Consider the following 24,073-nt stretch of genomic DNA (forward strand, 5'->3'; position numbering starts at 1 on the left):
CCAAATTGTGAAGGAATACTTTAAAGAAATTATTTATCTCCCACTTCTATCGAATTTACATTAGAAATGTAGTAACCAGAATTGAAATTCTTCCTTATCTTGTCAAATCCAAAATACACAGAAAGTCTGCTTAATGTTTTTAATGTACATAAATAATTGCATTATGTAGTTACAAGTTTCTATATAAGAAGCAAAGGGTGGCAGCTGGAGGTGTCAGTCATGTATAAATATTTGCCAGTTACAGAGTGTGTCCTATGGTTCATAAATTTTAATATTTAATCTATACAAAAAGCTTGTAAGCTAAATGGTATTGTCTATTTTATAAATAAAGAAACTTTAATTTGGAGAAAAAAGATTCTAAAGAAAGCTATCGGGAATGGATATTAGTTACCAATAATGTCCTTTTGCCACCATTCCTGTTCATTTGTAAAACTAATAAATAAATCATCTATTATACCTAATATTAAATAACTCCAAAAATTACTTCTACAAAAATATAGATAGCTTATTTGGAAATTAATCAAAATTGCATAATATAACTTGTTAAAAAATGTGACCATTTTACATTTAAATTTAAAATACCATTTTTAAAGAACTCAAACCAATGTTTCTTACAAAATTATAATGATTTCTACTTTATGTAATCAACACACACACACACACACACACACATATTTACTGTACCTGGAAGCTTACATTGTAATACCCTGAAGGGGGAAAAATCATCTTGCAGAGATTCTGAAGTAGCTAGACTAGAGGAAATTGATTTGTTATTCCTTGCCTTTGTTTGAGAGAGGAAAAGCACCAGCAACAGCATAGTATATTGTGAAAATAACAAATAAAAATGTTAATTTATGAGATATTGAAGAGGTAAAATAAATAGAACTTTTGATTCATTACCTGTTTGGGATGATTAAGAGAGGTGAGTCAGGATGACCACCAGGTTTCAAGCTTGAAACCTGGAATGATAGGCCACATTTTGTATTTAACAATCAGGGAAGTACAGTAGAAGACATTCTAGATGAAGAAGAGTTCAGGCTAGCATCAGAAGTAAAATTTAGTCTTAGTGGACTATTCATTGTTCCATCTGTTATATTATTTCCATAGAAATATCATCCATATGCATTCTATATCATTTTGTATCTGTGAATCCAAATTGACTCTAATTAAAATGAAATAGTTGAAAAACAATAGTCCTTAAACTTTAACTTTGTAAATCAAGATTTTAGAGTCTCCTGCCTTCCAGCTCTGAAGAGAACAGCTGATTCTGACAAGGGTGATTCTCCCAGCATAGCACACCAGCTCTGCAAAGGGACAAGCTGCCTCCTCAAGTGGGTGCTTGACCCCTGTGCCTCCTAACTGGGAGAGACCTCTCAACAGGGGTTGACAGGCACCTCAAACAGGAGAGCTCCAGCGGGCATAAGGCCAGTTCCCCTCTGGGACGAAGCTTCTAGGGGAAGGAGCAGGCAACAATCTTTGCTGTTCTGCAGCCACCACTGGTGATACCCAGGCAAAGAGGGTCTGGAGTGGACCTCCAACAAACTGCAGCAGACATGAAGAAGAGGGGTCTGACTGTTAAAAGAAAAACTGACGAACAGAAAGCAACAAAAACAACATCAACAAAAAGACCCCCACACAAAAACCCCATCCAAAGGTCATCAGCCTCAAAGATCAAAGGTAGATAAATACACGATAATGAGTGTAAAAACGCTGAAAATTCCAAAAGCCAGAACGCCTCTTCCCCAAATGATCACAACATCTCTCCAGCAAGGGTACAAAACTGGATGGAGAATGAGATTGAGGAATTTATAGAAGTAGGCAACAGAAGGTGGGTAATAACAAACTCCTCTGATCTAAAGGAGCATGTTCTAACCCAATGCAACGAAGCTAAGAACCTTGATAAAAGGTTATAGGAACTGCTAATTAGAATAATCAGTTTAGAAAGGAACATAAATGACTGGATGGAGCTAAAAAACACAGCACGAGAACTTTGTAAAGCATACATAAGTATCGATAGCTGAATCAATCAAGGGGGAGTCAGGATATCCAATATTGAAGACCTCCTTGCTGAAATAAGGCATGAAGACAAGATTAGAGAAAAAAGAATGAAAAGGAACTAACTAATTATTTTTGATACTTAATTCTTTACACACTTAGAAATCACCCTGTTATAATATCAGGAAGTTGTGAACAATTTTTGTAAAAATTTAATCTCCTAAATGAACTTTTTCTTCTTTTCTTTCTTCTCCCCTCCCCTCCCCTCCCCTTCCCTTCCCTTCCCTCCTCTTCCCTCCTTCCCCCTCCCCTCCTCTCCTCTCCCTTCTCCTCCTCTCCCCTTCCCTTCCCTTGCCTTCTTCCTTCCTTCTACCCTTCCCTTCTCTCTCTTTCTTTCCTCTTTTTCTTTAATCTATTTAATGTGTACAACATGATGTTTTGATATATATACACACAGTGAAATGATTGTTACAGTCACCAAAATTAACGTATTTATCATCCCACACCATTAGCATTTTTGTGTGCATGTTGTAAGAGCACCTAAAATCTACTCTGTTAGTAAATTTCCAGTATATATTAAAATATCACTAGCTATAGTCTTCATGCCCTACAGTAGGTATCTAGATTTATTCATTCTAAATATCTGCAACTTTGTACCCTTTGACCTACATCTCTCCATTCCTCACTTACCTCCCAACTTCCATTCTACTCTCTTGTTTTCTTACTAGTTTCCCTGTTTCCATTGTTTTCTTCCCAGATAGTCAATACTCAAATGTTGACGGAGTAATTTTTGCAAATTATAAATCAAACCATGTCTAAAGCTCATTCAAAATTTTAGTGGCTATTACATTGAAAATAAAAGCCAAGCTTTATACCATGGCCCTAGATGATGTGACTTTTGTCTGGATTTCCTACTTCATTAAGTTATTTGTGGACAAATAAGTTACGAATTCACTATTGGACATCCAATATTTCTTCATTTGTATTTTTAAAATTTCTTGAATTGAATCCAGAGTGATTTTATTTAAGGCTTATAACTTGTTGTTTTAAAGTTGTGTATTTATTCCAAATTCCAGATCTAACTGATGTGTGCAATACTTCTAACATCTCTAGACATAATTATTCCTTTCTTTGCTCTGATTACTGTTGGTATTTTAAATAGCTTACTACTACTTTCAGTTGTTTTCCCCTAGGTTAATTGTGCTACTTTCAATACTCTTTCCAGTTTATAATTCCCTATTGTGACATATTTTTAATCAGTCCCCAATGAATTTGGACTATTTTTGTAATTATAATAAGTTCTCTATTACTTTTTATACATCTTATTACATTTGTTATAATACATTAAAGCAGGGTTTCCAGAAGATCTCCCCCAGATTGAAATCCATCACATATCAATTATGCTTTGTGGTAGACACTTATAAATATCCTGTGGGTCATATAATAAAAAAAACTCCTAAAAAGTGAAACTTAACTGTTAACAACTGTTAACAACAGAGACAATCTTCCAAAGGCTCTGTGTGTTCTTACTAGTAACCTGAGAATGCAATGTCTCATTATTCTTTATATGGGCCATTTCTGAGGATTGCCTTTGTGTATGTAATCTCAATTTAATACATCCCACCAGACAAATAGCAGGATTACAATAAAAGCAATAGATTACCCCAGCTCACAGCACTTCCATCCTCTAGTGTAACCCACTGTGTATGCAGTCATCCATCTCAGCCACCTGGGTTGCCCCTTTGGGATGGGGGAACATGGAGAAACAGCATGAACAGGAAACTCTTGCCATGACTTTTGCAATAAGTAGTAAAGTTATTTGTCTTCAATCCAAGAATCATGTGACTTCTGTCAGCATCCACAGATGCTAACAGACTGGTTTTCTAGCTTAGCAAATATGGTAAAATCCCAGACTTTAAACAGTTCTATATAATAATGGATAATGTTTGTTATAAAAATGAGACTTAACTGTTGAAAATTTGGATAAATATTTATAGCTAATGCAATTTTCCCAAGGGATATATTTACTGAAACAAAAAATTTATTAGTTGTTACTAATCCAAAATTTAAACAGGAAAACATTAACATGTTATTAAGCAGGTATCTTCAGAAATTACTAAAAGCAGTAAAAATACAATTGTACAAAAAGTTAAATTTCACAGAATTATGTTAATGGGTCATCAATTGCAAAAAAGATGGCTTCAATTATATTCTTTGAATCTTAAAAAGTACCTTTAATTAGTGAAGCAAAATCTGAATTTGGAATTATGTAAGGCTTGTACAGATGGTGAAATTCATGAATGGAAATGATAATTAACACTTTGTGTGGAAATGGTTATTTTTATTGTTCTAATCTGTAAAATCAGATACTTCTACAGGATAGTGATTGTTTCAATATTTATAATCATTTCATTTTTTCCCCAGGCAAAGTATTGCTAAAATGTTAAGCAAGTAAATCTTTCTTTTCCTGAAGGTTCATGAATATTAAATAGATGAAGACTTAGGAGATTCAAGTTTTCAAACTTCTGGAACTAAATTAGGGATTGCATAAAAAGCATTCTACTTGAGGGATTTTTTCTTGTAATAAAATAATCTGTTCTCTTTACTAGCATCTTATTTTATTTTTAATAATAATTGTTCATTTTCAAAAGAAATAAAAATGTAATGGAGAATATTAAAATGATCTATAATTCCAATACAATAATCACTTTGAGATTAAACATAAATAGCCATAAAAATAATGCCTGTACAAGGTGAGAGTAGTCAGTCAATTCATTAAACTATAGAACAAAAATGAATGTCACCCCACAGCTTTTTAAACTCATTTATACTTCTCTTTTTGTGTTTCAAAAACATTTTGTTGCTTATCTTTATGAAAAATCGTCTTATTTACTTCATTATTTTCATAATGTAGTTTCCATGTCTGCCTTAGATTTATACTACTTCATTAATTTTAACATTTCCAGAGTAATTAGCTGTATGAATATAACAAAATTTAAAAATGTGTCTTCTATTAATTAATACTTTGTTGGTCTTAGTCCCTGATATAGTTTGGATATTTTGTCCTCTCCAAATCTCATGTTAAAATGTGATCCCCAGTGTTTGGTCGGAGGTGTCTGTGTCATGAAGGCAGATCCCTCATGAATGGCTTGGTGCACTCCCCATGGTAATGAGTTCTTGCTGTTTGTTCAAGTAAGATTTGTTAGTTTCAAAGAAATCTTGGCACCTCCTCCTCTCTCTCTTGCCCCCTCTCACCATATGACACACCAGCTCTCCCTTTGTCTTCCACTATCATGGTAAGCTTTTGAGGACTCACCAGAAGCAGATATTGGTGCAATGCTTGTACAGTCTGTGGAACCACAAGCCAAAATAAACCTCTTTTATTATAGATTACCTGCCCTCAGGTATTCTTTCATAGCAACGCAGAATGGACGAATACAATCTTCACCCCCCCTGCCATATAAACTATACTTTAATGAATATCTTCTTACATACATAAGTGTACTTTTTTATTATTATTTATTTTTTATTTTTTTTTTAGACAGTGTCTTGCTCTGTCACCCAGGCTGGAGTGTAGTGGCACGATCTCAGCCCACTGCAACCTCCACTTCCCAGGTTCAAGAGATTCTCCTGCCTCAGCCTCCCAGGTAGCTGGGATTACAGGCACCCACCAAGACACCTGGCAAATTTTTGTATTTTTAGTAGAGACAGGGTTTCACCATGTTGGCCAGACTGGTCTCGAACTCCTGACCTCAGGTTATCTGCCTGCCTCGGACTCCCAAAGTGCTGGGATTACAGGCATGAGCCACTGGGCCTGGCCCAGTTGTACTTTTAAAAATACATTAATAACTTGATTTCTGGAAGTGATATTGTTTAGTAGAGACTGTATTTTTAGTTTCCTGAAAATGTGAACAATTTATACTTTCATTTACATGGGAATTTCTATCTTAGCAGAAGTAATGAAAAAATTCATATTAGGAAATTTATGTACATTTCTTGATTTTTACATTATTAAAGCATATTGGGCCTATTGATTATTCTACTAAAATAATGAAATGACTAACAAATGTAAAGGATTTTTAAAATATATAACAATAGCTAGTGTAGGAAAGTCAAAGCAACCAGAATTCTTTGTAAAATCTATGTAATTGACTTTTCAGTAGCTAGAGTATTTCATAAGAATATAAAATACAATCATTGTTTTGGTGTGATCTGGTGTCCTAAAAATGATGACATTGTTAATGAAACTGCATTAGAATATATGTAAAATGAACCTAAAATATATTAAATCCATGAACATTACTATAGATATATAATTATTTTCCAACATAGCATTCTGAAATAGCTAATTCAGGTTTCACTTTTATCTCTACTAATAGCTATTTATTCTAAAAGTGTCTTTGCCCAAATAACTTGAACACTTACAGACATTCACGTTATATCCCTGAAATGTGAAATATCATAAAATATTTACTTTTATTTTAAAATTTTATATGTACGCATACTACTGTTACAAAGCTATATTTACCTTATATTTTCTGTCTCTTTTAACTTACTATATTTTTATTTTTATATGGTTAATATTTTGAGTAGAAATAACGTTCTCTTTTGTTAAGTCTATATGAATATATCAACATTATAATATCTTAAAATCAACCAACTGGCCCAAGTTAATACATATCACATTCCAGTAACCAAAACCAAAAATTTTATAATTATTTTCTTCCTTCAAGAGATAAAACAGTACTTGCTTTTATAATACTATTTTGATTGCTAGAAAACCTAAGTGTCTGTAATATCATAAGAGGAATTTTACTAGAAAAATAGCGTCTTAAATATTTAAATATGCATATGGACATTATTTGATATTCTCTTTAAATGTAGAGTAACAGAAGGGCTGCTGGAACAGGGAGTTAGACACAGAGCTTGCCGATGAATATCAGACTGTGCCAGTTCTGCATAAGATTGTGCCTGCTGAGTGAATGGTTCTGGCTTTCACACACTCCATAACTGAACTTCTAAAATGATCATATTACTGTGCATATAGTGAGCTCTGTGGATGCTTACAGATATCTGAAAACTGTTTCTCCGTGCCTGAAGAAGAAAATAGATCTTTTTGTTAAAATTTCCATCCCATGGAACATTAAATCAGCATTTGAATCACGGTGCACCTACTTCAAATGTATGTATAATAAAATACTTAAATCTGCTGTATAATTTCCAAATGACAAGAATGTGAAAATCATAAAGATGTTTAGATCAATAACATGGTTATATTAAATGGGATAGTTAAAATTATGTGGGGCAGAAATGAACACCTTCGAAACATTGGATGTGTGTCTGTATGTGTGCACTGTATATGAACATTTGCTCAGAGACATATTTAAAGCAGTTTTTAAAAATTATTTCATTTATAATTTATACATTGCAATCCCTGTCTTTAGCTAACCTTGTCCTAGTTATTGATGGTTTTCTGTTGTTGCCCATATCAACAGGCAAAGAGACTCAAAGAATTATAAACACTAAGCAGTCTTTTTTTTTAAATTCCCATAATGAACAATTCAATCCAAAAATAAAATATAAACAATAATTGCCTTTAGGAATTCAATTTAGGCAGCTCCTAGTTTTGTTTTCACAGAAGATAGACGTTTAAAACTTTTTAAAAAACAAGATCACCAGAGCTATCCCGTATTAATTACAATGTTTCAGTGCTCTGGTCTGTTCATAGGCTTGCAAGCACCCACTTGGTTCATCACACAAAGTAATATGACCATGTTAAAAGTTCAGTTTTTTGGTTTGGTAAGCACAAACTTGAATAGCTTTCTAAAAAGTAAAAAGATATTTATGAATATACATTAAATCATCTTTCATAGTTTACAAGAGCACAGAAGTATTTTCTTCTTTGATTTTTCTTAAATGATTACATTAAGTAGCAAGTATTTAAGAGTATGGAAATTAAAACCAAGCAGAAAGGAATTAAATTTTACTGAAAGGTTGTAACTTGTTTTGCTTACATTTATCTAAGCTAAGCTAATTCTACTTATTTCCATCTCTTTCGAGTTAATTGGTTTGCTTGTAATTTCAAAAAAAAAATAAAACTCATAAAATCGAAAGATACTCTCTCCACTGAAAAGTTATGTAAAGTATGGGAAAACTGAACACACAGCATTAATACTAGTAAGCAATTAATTGCCTTGCATATTTTAAATACTAGAACTAAAATAATATTTGGATTTGATAAAATGATAAAATATAATAACAATGATTTTTAAAAGCTTTTGTTTTTAAATCCTTTCTATATTCCAGGCACTTATCTCCCTGGCTTTTCTTTCAGAAAGCTTAAACATTTTTAGAATACCATCCTAAGGGCAGTGAAAAGGTGGGTGTTTGAGGATTGTGGGGATGTTTGTGGAGACTGTAGGGTATGCATGTATGTTAGAGAAATGCAGAAATGTTAATGCAGGTTTGTTAGAAAGTTTCTCTCGAAAAAGGAAGAAGACAACTGGATATATGTGGGCTTCACATCTGTGCAGATTGAATATTTTACTGTTAAGCCAGGGAGGTAAGTGCCTCAAATATAGAAATGACTTAAAAATGAAAGCTTTTTAAAATGATTGTTATTACTTTTGTCATTTTATAAAATCCAAATATTATTTTAGTTCTAGTATTTAAAATGTTTAAGGCAATTAATTGCTTGTTGCTCTTAGCATTGTGGGTTCAGTTTCCCCATACTTTATCTTTCAGTGGAAAGAGTATCTTTCAATTTTATAAGGATTGTAAAGTTTTTACTAGATTGGGATGAGATTTATTCTGATTTTTTTACAAGACCAATTAACACGGCAGTGTTTCTCATTTTTTGGAGTAATATTGATTACTGATACACATGTTTAAAGCAATTTTAAAATAAAAACAACTGTATTGTGAATCTTATCTCTTTCAATATCACAAAAATCAGTATCTTTTGAGGCAGGGAGTATATGTCTTCCAGTCATCTGTTTACAAATAAATAAACTGATACTGACATAAATAACAAGAAGTGATCCTACACCTTTCTGTGATTTCACAGTATGAAAAAGCATCAGAATCTCAGTGATCCTTGGTACAGAAAGGAAAAGGAAAGAATGAGAAATTTTTTGTTTCTTTTCTTTTGATTGTACTATTTTCTTTAGTAATGACCTCTGTGCCTTTGGAAAACTTAGAAAAACACAAATCTCTTATGTACTGGTAAATCTCCACACAGTAGATACTTACTGAGCACCTCTACATGATCTAAGCTAAGTATTACAGATGCAAAGATAAATATGGCATAAGTTTATCCTCACTGTATATACTTTTATACTCAAACTTTGCATTTCAGTTACATTTCAGTTAGAATTGTAAGTATAAGCTTGTTCTTCACAAATGGAAAAACACATGTATTAACAGAAATACAGGATAATTAAAACACTAGTTGACAGAAGCATGTAAAGGTAATGAAGACTAGAAGAATACTAGCTTCAAGTCAAGAGAAATAATATCAATATGGCAAAGAGTCTTGATGCTGGACATAAAAACTTAGTGAGAGAGGAGGAAGGAAGGAACTGGTGAGGCATGCAGTTAGGGTGGGCCCTTGGTAGAACTCCCTCAAACCAAGAACAGCCTGAAAACCAAGCTGCAGGCCCCAGAGAAGGAAAAGCTCATGTCTCTGAAAGGAAATGCTCTCTCTGTGAGCCCAGGTGGACAAATTCCACTCTTTTTTGAGTAGCTTTCTCTCCCTTCAGCACACCTTTGTCCCATTTCACTTGCTTCCTCTCTGTTGGTGCTTACCTTTCACTTATTTTATATATACTTATCTTTCTGTGATTGGCCGTAGGCTGAGTCTTTATTTGCATAGACTGAAACATCACTCCAACTCCCGACTGATTGCAAGTCAAGCCTTCACTTGTGCCTCTAATTGGCTCTTTACACTCTCGTGTCTTTTTCTGAATGGTGCTTTTTCCAAAACAACCCACAGACTGGTCAGCACATTCTTCCTCATTTCCAGTCCATAAAACCCCCAAACTTAGCCCCACAGCAGGCAACTCTCTTCTGGGCTCCTCTCCTGAGAGCTTTTTCTGTTGCTTAAGAAATCCTACTCTGCCTTTACCCACTCTCTGGTGTCCACGTGCTTTATTCTTCTTGGTTGTGGGACAAGAACCCAGAACTCATTGAACTGCAGGAGTACGGGAACTGTGGTGCTTCAGCTCCTGGGGCTGCAACCAGCAGGAGTAAAAGAGCTGTAACACTTCCTCCCACTCACCAAACTATGGAAGTAAAGAAGCCACTGGGCGCCACTTCCTCCCACTCGCTGAACAGCGGAAGTAGGAAAGCCACAGCGTTAGTATATGACATCAAAATTAATTGCCTTTTAGAAAAAAAAGTTTTTAATGAAATATGAAGCAAAGGAAGAAGATATAGGGAATACTTTTTTAATTGAATGATAGAAATTTTCTCCAAGAGGGTGCAAAAGGTAAAAATGGAAGTTAATTAAATAAAAAGTAAGTGTATTAAGGAAAATTAATGAAAAGCATATGTATTTATTTACAATTATATTTATAATGCCATTTTGTTTTTGTATTTGAGGGAAACTATTATGATAGCCTGTTCAAAATCAGAAGGGATTACAACATCTGATCAGGGGCATTCAACAGGAAAAGAGGAACAGAGATCAATTTAAAAAAAAAATATGCTTTCCCTCCATTATTTGAATGCAAATGTAGACAACAAGATAACGTTTCTCATGGGGGCCTGTTGTTGAATTTATATTTCCAAACACTCAGTTCTAACTTTATCAAACCTTTATGTGAGATTCTAATTTTTATGTAAGTCGAGCATGTATATATGCTAACTTTGCTGACTCATTCCTTGTTCTTAGTCTGATTCTAGTTTCACCCAGGCTCATTATTCAAACATACATGCCAAGCCTTCTTTATTTTATTAAAACTATTTTCTGGTATACAAACTACACAACTTTTAAAAACTTTAATCTTTTTCTTCTGTTAGTAATAAGACACACTTTTACCAACTATCACGTTTGTTCTAACTTATTTTTCTAGACATGTTAACAGTCTTAGCTGTTTACAACCATCATTATCAATCTTGGCTTTACTTGAGCATCAAGTAAAGACACAGCTCTTTAAATCAAGATTCTGATCCAGTGGCCCTGTGGGAGTCTCTGGGCATCTGAATTTCTTTTCAAGTCTTTATTGTGATTCCACTGCACAGTTAGATTAGAGAAACACTAGTGGGTGGTTATTAATATTCCATAAGCAGCAATTTACCTGAAAGCAGGCATGTTCATTTGTGATTTCCTAGAATATAAAGGGTTAATTACTTTGTTATTTTCATAAGTGACAACAATGCTACACCTTAGCAGCAAAAATTAACTCTTTAGAGGTTATAAAATGCTGTTCTATGTTTAATAATTGTCAACCTGGTCCAGGTATCTCACAGTAAGACATGGACTAAGGTACCAATCATCACTGAGGTATTTTTCCTTTACCTGAAGTGGTTAATGATTCCTTCCTTGTTTCCTATAACCCCACTGAGTAGTTCGGGTTTTTCCACAAAGTTTGTGAGAAAAAAGAGAAACCCTGGAGGGGTCTGTGATTATTTGGATATTCCTTCTGGGTTTTACTGGGGGAGTCAGCCTCAGTTCTGCTGTAGGTCACCAATTTTTGCTTCAGGTGAAGATGCAACATCAGATCTAGTGTTATTAATAAAAAAGCTGACACTTTAATCTTGATTTCCTTATCATAAGTGGGTTATGGCCACGAACTGTGGAACCAGACTGTGTCTATTCAAATTTCAGTTCTGACACTAGCTATGTGAACTTGGTAGGTCACAATATTTATCTTTTCTTTACCTCAGCTTCTTTAACGTCGAATGGGGAAAATTTAGCTCCTGTGTCATAGAAGTATGTGAGGATTATATGATTTAAGTAATTTAAAGTGATTAGAATTATTTTTGACATAGTATTCAGAAAGATTTTGCCCTTGCCTATTGTTGTTGTTGTTATTACTATTATTATTATTACAGAGAAAAATGTGTGCCTGACTGGCTTTTCATAAACCTCCCCACCTAAAAAAAATGCCAATTTAGTAGATTTACATAATAGAAATATTGAGTTAAACAGAATGCTCCTCAATGTATTACTATATTCTCTGGCTCTAAGTAAGCAAGCCAATTGAGTCATCATATCAAAATCTGAAGGTTACTTTTGAAACAATTCAGAATAAGATGAGTTAGCCATATAATTAACAATATAAATGTATCTGTTCCAAAAGTAAGAGTTTATAATTTCATTGATTAGGATATACTCCCCAGTGTATGCATTTATTCAACAAATGTTTAACATCTATTGTAATATTATGTGATAGGGATATAATTGTATGCACAATTGTTATGGTTTAGCCTTTAAGAGTCTAGAGGGGGAAATAAGCAATTAGATTGTTAGTAAGCCTATCAGATATTCTAATGTGTAGCAATTTAGGTTTCTGTGAGAGCACAGTGTAGAGACATCCACCTAGATATGTGGAGCACAGAGGAAATGCAGTGTCCAGGATTGCTTTCCACAAGGAAAAGAAGGAAAAAAAAAATAAAACAAAAGGATCTGATCTCATGAAGTGTATTCATGAGATGTGTAAAAAGTATGTGCCTAAGATCAATGACTGTGTCATCACAGAAGAGCTGAAAGAAGTCTAATATGGCTGGAGCAAATAACTGGGGAAGGAGTGGGGTTGGGAGAGTTATTAGGTTAATGCAAACGTGATTGTGGTTTTTGGCATTGAAAGCAATTACCTTTGCACCAACCTTGTAGCAAGTGAGTAGTTGGGCAGAAGATAGCAAAGAGAAGCCCCTTGAATGATTTTAAAACTTTGGACATATTCTTAAAAGTAACATTCTGAGGCTGGGCATGGTGGCTTATGCCTGTAATCCCAGCACTTTGGGATGCTGAGGCGGGAGGATACTTTGAGCCCAGAAGTTCAAGGCTGCAGTGAGTCGTGATTGTACCATTTCATTCCAGCCTGAGTGACAGAGTGAGACCCTGTTAACAAGCAAGCAAAAAGCAACAAACAAACAAACAAAAAGTAACATTCTGCTTTGAAAATTTCTAAGAGATATCTCTGACTGCTAGGCTTTTGTCTTCTTTTCTAGCCTCTTATTTATTGTTTGAGTCCAATATAGTCATTGTTTACTTACGAAAACAAAAAAAAAATGGTTTTCTGTTGCTTGCAATCAAGAATCCTGGCTAATAAAGTTACCCAGCAAAACTGTATCAAGTGAGAAAGAAAAAGTCCCCAGTTAAATCTCTGGAAGGAGCAACAGGTAATAGTAAAACATGAAGATATGAAGATATGAAGATACTGCACAAGAGACTAAAATGAACAGTCCAGAATGATGGTGGTATTTTGATGGGAATTGTATTGCATTTGTAGATTGCTTTTGGAAGTATGGTCATTTTCACATATTGATTCTACCCATCCATGACCATAGGATGGGCTTCCATTTATTTGTTTCATCTATGATTTCTTTTGGCAGTATTCTGTAGTTTTCCTCATACAGGTCTTTCACCTTCTTGGTTAGGAATATTTCTAAGTATTTATTTTATTTTATTTTATTTTTTCTTATTTTATTTGTGCAGCTATTGTAAAAGGGGTTGAGTTCTTGATTTGATTCTCAGCTTGGTCACTATTGGTGTATGGCAGAGCTACTGATTTGTGTACATTAATTTTGTATCCTGAAGTCAGGCGCGGTGGCTCACGCCTGTAATCCAAGCACTTTGGGAGGCCGAGGTGGGCAGATCACGAGATCAGAAAATCCAGACCGTCCTAGCTAACACGGTGAAACCCTGTGTCTACTAAAAATACAAAAATAAAATTAGCCTGGCGTGGTTGCGGGCGCCTGCAGTCCCAGCTACTGGGGAGGCTGAGGCAGGAGAATGGCGTGAACCCGGGAGGTGGAGCTTGCAGTGAGCTGGGATGGTGCTACTGCACTCCAGTCTGGGTGGCAGAGCGAGACTCTGTCTCAAAAAAAAGAAAAAAAATATGTATCCTGAAACTTTGCTGAATTCATTTATCAGTTCTGGGAGCTTTTTGGAGGACTTGTTAGGGTTTTCTAGGTATACGATTACATCATCAGCAAACACCAAGATTATGACTTCCTCTTTGCTGATTTGGATGCCCTTGATCCCTTTCTTTTGTCTGATTGCTCATGGCTAGGACTTCTAGTACTATGTTGAATAGAAGTGGTGAGAGTGGGCATCCTTGTCTAGTTCTTAGGGGGAATGCTTTCAATTTTCCCTGTTCAGTATTATGTTGGCTGTGGCTTTGTCATAGATGACTGTTAATATTAAGGTATGTCCCTGCTATGCTGATTTTGCTGAGGGTTTTAATCATAAAGGAATGCTGAATTTTGTCAAACGATTTTTCTATTGAGATGATCATATAATTTTTTATTTTAATTCTGTTTATGTGGTATATCAGATTTATTAACTTGCGTATGTTGAATCATTCCTGTATCCCTGGTATGAAACCAACTTGATCATGGTGGATTATTTTTTTCATAAGTTGTTGGATTTGGATAGCTAATATTTTGTTAAAAAATTTGCATCTATATTCATCAGAGATCTTGATCTGTGGTTTTCTTTTATTGTTATGTCCTTCCCTGGTTTTGGTATTAGGGTAATATTGGCTTCATAGGGAGGATTCCCTCTTTATCTTATGAAATATAGTCAACAGGATTTGTACAAATTCTTCTTTGAATGTCTGATAGAATTTCAGCTGTGAATACGTCTGGTCCTGGACTATTTTTGTTGCAATTTTTTTATTACCATTTAAATCTCACTGCTTGTTATTGGTCTGTTCAGAGTTTCTATTTCTTTGAGGTTTAATCTAGGAAGGTTGCATATTTCTGGGAATTTATCCAAATCCTCTAGGCTTTCTAGTTTATGTGTGTAAAGAAAAAATTATGAATAGATAATTCTCAAAAGAAGATATACAAATGGCCAACAAGCATATGAAAAAATGATGAACATCACTAATGAGAAGGGAAATGCAAATCAGAACCACAATGTGATACCACCTCACTCCTCCAAGAGTGGCCATGATCAAAAAATCAAAAAATAATAGATGTTGGTATGGATGTGATGAAAAGAGAACTCTTTTACACTGCTGGTGGAAATGTAATCTAGTACAACCACTAGGAAAAAAAGTTGTGGAGATTCCTTAAAAACTAAAAGTAGAACTACCATTTGATCCAGCAATGCCACTACTGGGTATCCACCCAGTGAAAAAGAAGTTATTATACAAAAAAGATACTTGCACAACCATGTTTATAGCAGCACAACTAGCAATTGCAAAAATAAGGAAACTGCCCAAATGCCAATCAATCAGTGATTGGAAAATAAATGTGATATAAAAAACATATATATAATAAAATACTACTCACTCATACAAAGGAACAAAATAATGACTTTCACAGCAACTTGGATGGAATTGGAGACCATTATTCTAAGTGAAGTAACTCAGGAATGAAAAACTAAACATCATATGTTCTCACTCATAACTGGCAGTTAAGCTATGTGGATCCAAAGGCATAATAATGGCACATATATACATATGTAACTAACCTGCACATTGTGCACATGTACCCTAAAACTTAAAGTATAATAATAATAAAATAAATTTAAAAAAGAAAAAAAAATGACACAATAAACTTTGGGAACTCTGGAGAAAGGGTGGAATGGGGGTGAGGGATAAAAGATGACACATTAGGTACAATGTGCCTGCTTGAGTGATAGGTGCACCAAAATTTCAGAAATAACCACTCAAGAACTTATTCATGTAACCAAACATCACCTGTTCCCCAAACACCTATTAAAATAAAAAAAATTCTCAAAATAATTCTCAAAAGAAGATATACAAGTGTTGTATATTTTCAAAAAATGTTGAGCATTTTTGTATGTTTGTTGGCTATTTGTATATTTTCTTTTGAGAATAGAAACTCAACATCTACCATGCCTAATTATTACAAGCTGATAAAATGTATGTGGCACACTATATAAATATATATATATAAACACATATATATATATAATATAACTCCATCACAAATAAAAAAATAAATAAAGTGAACAGTCCAGAGATTGGAAGAGAACACTGGGGAGCTGTTAACTCAAGTATCAAGAAAGGAGAAGGTTTTTAAAAGGCCAATGTGTTCAGCTGTGTGAATGCATCCTAGCAATTAAATAAGGATAGCTATATAGGGGCCAGGAGAGTATTAATGATTTGCACTGTATTTAAAGATAACGAGCACAGAAGTAATCTGAGTAGGCTGAAAAGTACTTGGAGGAAAAGAATTAGAAATAATGTCATGGGAACCTCATCTAATTGTTAAATAACATCTATATGTCATATTCTAATTTTTCTAACAACTTTCAATACCACTCCAAAATTTTACACATTTAATTTCAACTTCCTGTTTTATTTATTTATACCTTAAAATTAACATATTCAATAAATAATGAACTCAACACCTTCCATGACAAATCAGTGTTACACTAATGTTTTCCCCATTTTGGTTGATTAAAACTCTATCTAACGTCCTGGTCAGAGGAAAGCATTAGAGGCACTCCTGATTCTTCTTTTCTTTCATTTATAACACCCAATCAACGCACAAATACTCTTTGTTCTGTCTTCAAAATAATTCCAGAATCCGACCACTTCTCTTCACCTGATTGTTTTGACCATAAGCTCTGGCAACTATATGTATGGACATGATTGCCCAAAGCCTTCCTTTTTTGACTCTCTTATTCTATCATTGCTTCATCATCATAAAAGGTGATCAATCTTGTAACTTCTCTGCTCAGGAACTCCTATTTCATTCAAAGTGAAAGCCAAATACCCTGCAGGTATTCAAAGCAAAAGCCAAATACATACCCATCAGGTAATGCAGGCGCACAAGGCCCTGCATTACCTGGTTCAGATTTTACCCTGCTCATTTTTTCCTAGCCTCATGATTCATTCCAGCCTATGCACTCTGCTTACCTTGTTGTGCTCCAAGTCTCTAGCCATATTCTTGCTTTCTGCTTTTGTTCAGGTGGTTCTCTATGGCTAGAATATTCTTCCTAAAGATAACAACACAACTAAATTCCTCATTTCCTAGAAATCCTTACTTAAATATGGTATATTTATAAGCCTATTGTGATTCCTTATTGCAAATTGCAAACTGCTTTCACCAAATACCCAATATCTTACCTTCTGTTGTACTTTGAACAATCTAATATAATGTGTAATTGTTTATTATTAATGTTTAGTTTCATCCACTAGAATATATTTGTATGTTTTTATCTATGTTATTAAGTGATAAGTGTCAAGGACTTACAACAGTTAATAGAAGCAAAGTAAAAGCTCAATATCTATTGATTTTAATGTAAATTTTTTCCCAAGAAGGATCCATAAAGAAAAGAGAAAGTTCAGTAGTATATGCAGAGAACATGGGTTTGACAGTTTGAAATTTTGTTTTGTTTTCATTTAATTGGGGCATAAATGCATGTATAATTGCTGAGGAGTCAGTAAAAATGAATATATTCAAATAATAGAGGAGAGAAAGAAAAGATAGTCAATATATTTTTCTGTTTGTTTCTTTACCTATACTCTAATCTTATCATATTTATGTTCCATGTGATTTTACAGAAATACAGTAAAAATAATGATAGATTTTCTACTTAATGCATCATAACTTATTGAAATTAATTTCAGAATGTTACTTCTAGTTTTAGGTATTTCCAAATTTTTAAATCATACCTTTACCATATACAAATTTACTCTTTTAACTATAAAATCATTATCTGCCTTTTATAGATTTCAATATTTAATCCTCAGAAAGTAACCTCATTTCTCTTACTTTCAATTTCTTAGAAATAAATTACAGTCACATTCATGTATCAAACTATTCAAAATAAATGGTAATTACATTGCCACATTCTACATTTAAAAATAAAATTCTATGAGTTATAACCATCAAAAGAGATGTCAGCATTGGTAGCACTATTTTTGTTAAACATGTACCTAATCCTATTTATGTGAATTAAGTAAATAGAAAATATTTACTATCAACTATCAGAATAAAATACTAAAATAAGGTCTTATTTATAATTTGAGAGGAGATGTACACAATATATACTTATATTGTATTAAAGACACAGATTATGTTCTAAACATAGAATAGTAGTTGCCTAATGTATATCTTCCCTAGGAAAAATAAATATAATCAGCACAACATATGCCAAAAGGTAATTTCAATATCTGTTTCACAAAGAAATGAATCAGGACAAATGAACTATACAGTATAGGATCATGTGTACATTTTTAAGTGGCGTTTAGAATGTCTAATAAATATATAAATTTTTTCTGTATACAATTTTATTATTTAATTTTTATTTATTTAAACCATGTTTAAAACTACATTTGCCTTTATAAGAAATGATATATGTTCAATATTATTTTTTATATAATAATGTCAGTTTGATTTTTAAAGCCTCATCTTTTATCTGTACATAATGTGTTCTGTTGTAAAGATAGTCTTATTTATTTTCAATCTAACTGAAATGTAGGTCACCGGCCTCTTCTAATAGCACACGTTTTTCTGATGAATGATAAACTTTTTATTTTCCTTCTTGTTATAAGATTCCTTCTCCTTTTCTTTCTTCTTTCTGTAACTGAATGCTGAGCCAAAGGACATATTCATCTTGAATGCTAAGATTTTCTGCACCCTCAGGAAGTGTAAAGTATGAATGTGATGCAAACTCTGCAGCAAGTTCACCTACCTGCAAATACATATTAACTTCTTACTGTTATTTTCAATAAGTGAAATTCACAGTTATGGGTACAAAACAAATACAATTTATGCAAGCTTGACCAATCTTATTAAAATTGAAGTCTTATACTTTTTGGTGTACTTAATTTCGGAAAAGACCTTTTTAAAATACGAAAACAGCTTTCCACAAACTGTATGTATTTTTTTTTCCCCGTGGCAAGGAACCACAGAATTTTAGTCAATTGATCTGAAAGTTCTTATTGGAGATATATTTTTGCCATGGTCAAACTTGAAATGTTGAAAAATTTTATGGCTTAATTAAATTAACCTGCTTGAGATTATGTTGAAAACTGCCAGACACAGTGGTGGTATAGCTTTTAGATGCAATACTACAGCAAGAAACAATTAATTTATAACAGCGTTATTAAACTTTTAATGCTTCCAGCCTGCATGAAATGCTTAATTCAATTAGATTTTTATATGTTATGTTTTCTTTTTCTACAATAAGCTTCTCTATAGTGCTCCTTGATCTATTTACTTTATTCTTGAAGGTCAAAAGGAATTTATGTATTCATCAATTTAACCTATAGATATTTAGTGAGTTTTTAAGGTAATTTTTATCCATTTCTTGTTCCTAGGGATTCAAATAAGATGTTGTGTCTGTGCTGCAAATCTACTTGGGGAAACATTCATATAAAAAATTAGTTGTAATCAAGATGATAGATCCAATAATAGGACTAGAGAAAATTGTAGAAATTTAGCTGCTGAAACTGCCGCCTCTTGATCAGTGTTTTAAGAAGCTGCTGGGAAGATGCAAAACCCAAAATTAGTCTTAGGAGACTTTTAGAGACCGGACAAACCAGCGTAATAGTTTTTAGTAATATAGAGGTATCCTAAGGTATCCTATATATGCCATCAGGGACTCCTTGTCTGCCTCTTCTTCCTCTTTTGTCTCCCTGGTGAGGCACCAAACTACCCAATACCCCAGAAAGAGATGTCAAAAAGCAAGTAGGAGGAAAATGTCAGCATTTTTTATTGTTTATTCCGCACTTTTAGTTTTCAGGAGAGTTTTCATTTATTCAGTAGAGCAAATAATGTATTTTTGTATTAACTAATCTGAGTATTTGCCATGCAAGCCTCCACCCTAACCCCATCTCCAATGCTTAGACCATGTTTGAGTGAAAGGGAAGGGGCAGAAATATCCTGTTAATGGGAAAGACCCAACTGAAGAGCATCTTGGCTTTAGTCCTGTCACTATACCTGATGCTTAGACTTCCCACCTCAAAGGAGAAGATGAAATGGAATACCTCTCACTAATAATTCACTTTAGAATATTATAAACAAAATTAAGTTAATATAGAAGGTGTGCGTGAAAGTAAATAGCAGTAGAGTAAATCTATATATGCAAAAATAAAAAATCTATACATTTTCCACTTTTGAAAGTTTATTTTCTGCTTTACTGCTTTCTTTTCTTTTTTAAGACTTGTTCATGCTGTTTAACAGGTCCTACAAAAAATATACACTATTTCACAGTCACTCTTAATAAAATGATTACTCATTTTCCTAAAACTTTTTTCAACTAGCCTAATTGTCAATCTGTTGCTCTAACCGCAGAGCTAACAGAAGAAGAGAAACAACTGAAATCAGAGCAGAACTGAATGAAATTAAGGCCCAAAAATCCATAAAAAGAATCAACAACCAAAAAGTACAAAACTAAGTTTTCTGAAAGGATAAACAAACTTGATAGACTTCTAGCTAGATTAACAAAGAAAGAAAAACAGAGAAAATCCAAACACAGGCATTCAGAAATGGCAAAGATGACAGTACAACAGATTGTACAGAAATACAAAAGATCCTATGAGACTATTATGACTATGCACACAAACTAAAAATTCTAGAGAAAATTGATAAATTCCTGGAAACAGGTAATTTCCCAAGATTGAATAAAGAAGAAATTTAAACCCTGAAAGAAGCAATATCAGGTTCCAAAATTGAATTAGTAATAAAAAATTTAACTTACCAACCAAAAAATCCATCAGATGAGACCGATTCACAGCCAAAGTCTACTAGATGAATAAAGAAGAACTGGTGCCAATCCTACTGAAACTATTCTAAAAAGTCAAGGAAAAGGGACTCCTCCTTAACTCAAAATACAAAGCCAGCATCACCCTTATACCAAAACCTGGCAAAAACACAACAAAAAGAAAACTGCAGGCCAATATCTCCAATGAACATAGATGCAAATATCCACAACAAAATACTAACAAACTGAATCAAGAAGCACATCAAAAAGTTTATTTATCATGATTAATTCAGCTTAATTCCTGGGATGCAAGGTTGATTCACATATGCAAATTCAATAACTGATTTACCACATAAACAGGATTAAAAAGAAAAAAACATATGATTATTTCAATAGAGGCAGGAAAAGCTTTCTATAAAATCCAACATCCTTTCATTATAAAAACCATCAAGAAACTTGGCATTGAAGAGGCATTAAGAGCCATCTATGACAACCCCACATCCAACATGACACTGAATGGGCAAAAACTGGAAGCATTCCCCTTGAGAACTGGAATAAAACAGGAATGCCCACTCTTATCACTCCTACTCAGCATAATATAAGAAGTCCCATAAAATTGCCAGAGCAGTCAGGCAAGAGAAAGAAATAAAGGACATTCGAATAGGAAAATAAGTCAAACTCTTTGCTGGTGTATGATTCTATACCTAGAAAATGCTGAAGATGCCACCAAAAGGCCCCTGGAAATGATAAAAGACTTCAGTAAAGTATCAGGAACAAATCAATGTAGAAAAATCAGTAGCATTTCTGTATACCAATAATGTTAAAGCTGAGAGCTAAATTAAGAACATAATTCCACTTAAAATAGCCACAAAAAATGAAAATACTTAGGAATATATTTAATCAAAAAGGTGAAAGATCTCTACAGGGAGAACTGCAAAACTCTGCTGAAAGAAATAACAGATGACACAAACAAATGTAAAAACAAGGCCACACTGCTCAAAGTATTGTACAGATTCAATGCTATTCCTATCAAATTATCAAGGAAATTTTTCTTAGACCTAAATTAAACTATTCTAAAATTAATCTGAAACCAAAAAGTCTGAATAGTCAAAGTAGTCATAAGCAAGAACAAAAAAGCTGGAGGCAATTTATTACTCAACTTCAAAGTATACTACAAGTCTTCAGTAAACAAAATAGCATAGTACTGATACAAATACAGACACACAGACCAATAAAACAGAATTGAGAACCCAGAAATAAAGCTGTACACCTACAGCAATGTGATGTTCAACAAAGTTGACAAAAATAAGCAATGGGAAAAGACTTCGTATTCAATAAATGGTGTTAAGATAGCTGGCTAGCCATATACAGAAGAATGAAACTGGACTCTTTCACTGTATATAAAAAATAACTCAGGATGAATTAAATACTTAAATGTAAGACCTCAAAATACGAGAATCCTAGAAGAAAACCTACGAAACAGCATTCTGGACATCAGCCATGGGAAAGAATTTATGACAAACTCCTCAAAAGAAATTGCAACAAAAAACAACAATTCACAAGTGGGACCTAATTAAACTAAGGAGCTGTTGCATAGCAACAGAGTAAACGGGAAACCTACAGAATGGGAGAAAATATTCACAAACTGAATGCATGCATCCAACAAAGGTCTAATATCTCAAACCTGTAAGGAACTTAAACAAATCAGTAAGCCATAACACAAATAACTTCATTATAAAGTAGGCAAAAGACATGAAGAGTTTCTTCTCATAAGAAGAGATACAAGCAGCTAAGAAACAAAAAAAGTTCCACATCACTGATGAGCAGAGAAATGCAAGTCAAAATCACAGTAAGATACTATCTAACACCAATAAAAATGGCTGTTACTAAAATGTCAAAAAAAACATGCTGGTGAGCCACTGAGGAAGAAGTATGGAGATTCCTCAAAAAAACTTAGAACTACCATTTGGTCCAGCAATCCTGTGACTGGATATGTTTTCAAAAGAAAATAAATAGTTCAACCAGACACCTGAACTTTTATGTTCATTACAGTGCTATTCACAATAGCAAAGTCATGGAGTCAATTTAGGTGCCCATCACTGGGGGAAATGAATAAAGAAATGTGTTACATATACACCATAGAATACTATACAACAATAAAAACGAATGAAATCATGCTTTTTGCAGCAATGTGGATGCAACTGGAGGCCATTATCCTAAGTGAATTAACGCAGGAACAGAAAACCAAATACCATATATTCTGACATAAACTGGAGCTGAACAATGCATGCTCACAAACATAAAGATGGCAACAATAGAAACCTGGGGACTACTAGAGGGGAGGTGGGGACAAGGATTTAAAAAATTAACAATTGGATACTATATTCAGTACCTAGGTGACGAGATTAATTGTATCCCAAAGCTTAGCATCACTCAATATGCCCAGGTAACAAACCTGCATAAGTACCCCTTTTAGTCTGAAATAAGAATTGAAATTATTAGAAAATAAATAAAGCTGGTGATGAAGTGTGAACCATATTTTAAACATATAGATTTTTATCATTTATTACATACACAGCCAATTTTATAATTACCATTGAGATTAGTATTTTCTCAACTCATCATTTTATTCAGAATACATCCATTCTTTTCATAATTCAGTAAAGATGTATTGAAAGTCTCGTATGAACAAGATAAAATGGTCACTTCGTGAGGACATTTATTTTGAAGTATGTTTACTCTTATCCATGCCTAATAATTCTCTCCAGAAGGTCGTTATAGCTTTTAATACACAATCTTCATAAGAAAGTTTTACATTTAAATTCAAGTTTAACAACATAAAAAATTTATTTATGTTTACTGTATTTTGAACATTTATTAGAAACAAAGAGACCATGGTTATATTCTATGCTTTAGTACCAGCATATACTTTTAAAATGTTAATGTTTATCAAATATTAATTTAAATACAAAACAGTGAGAATAAAAAACATATTTTTGCTGTATAAATTCATAAAGTACTTCAGCTGAAAGTCGTTTTTAAACAATATCCAAATATTACTTAACTGTTAATACTGATAACATTGTATGCCTTTTTTATTTATCATTAAGATGTATCTGTTGGTAAGTTAATATATTTTTTAATGATGGTTTATATATTTATGGTATTGTACTTTTGAAAACTATAAAGCTATTTATATCATAGACAATATTAATGTAT

This window comes from Pongo abelii, chromosome 3, assembly GCF_028885655.2.
Source record: "Pongo abelii isolate AG06213 chromosome 3, NHGRI_mPonAbe1-v2.0_pri, whole genome shotgun sequence".
In the NCBI taxonomy this organism is placed as follows: Eukaryota; Metazoa; Chordata; class Mammalia; order Primates; family Hominidae; genus Pongo; species Pongo abelii.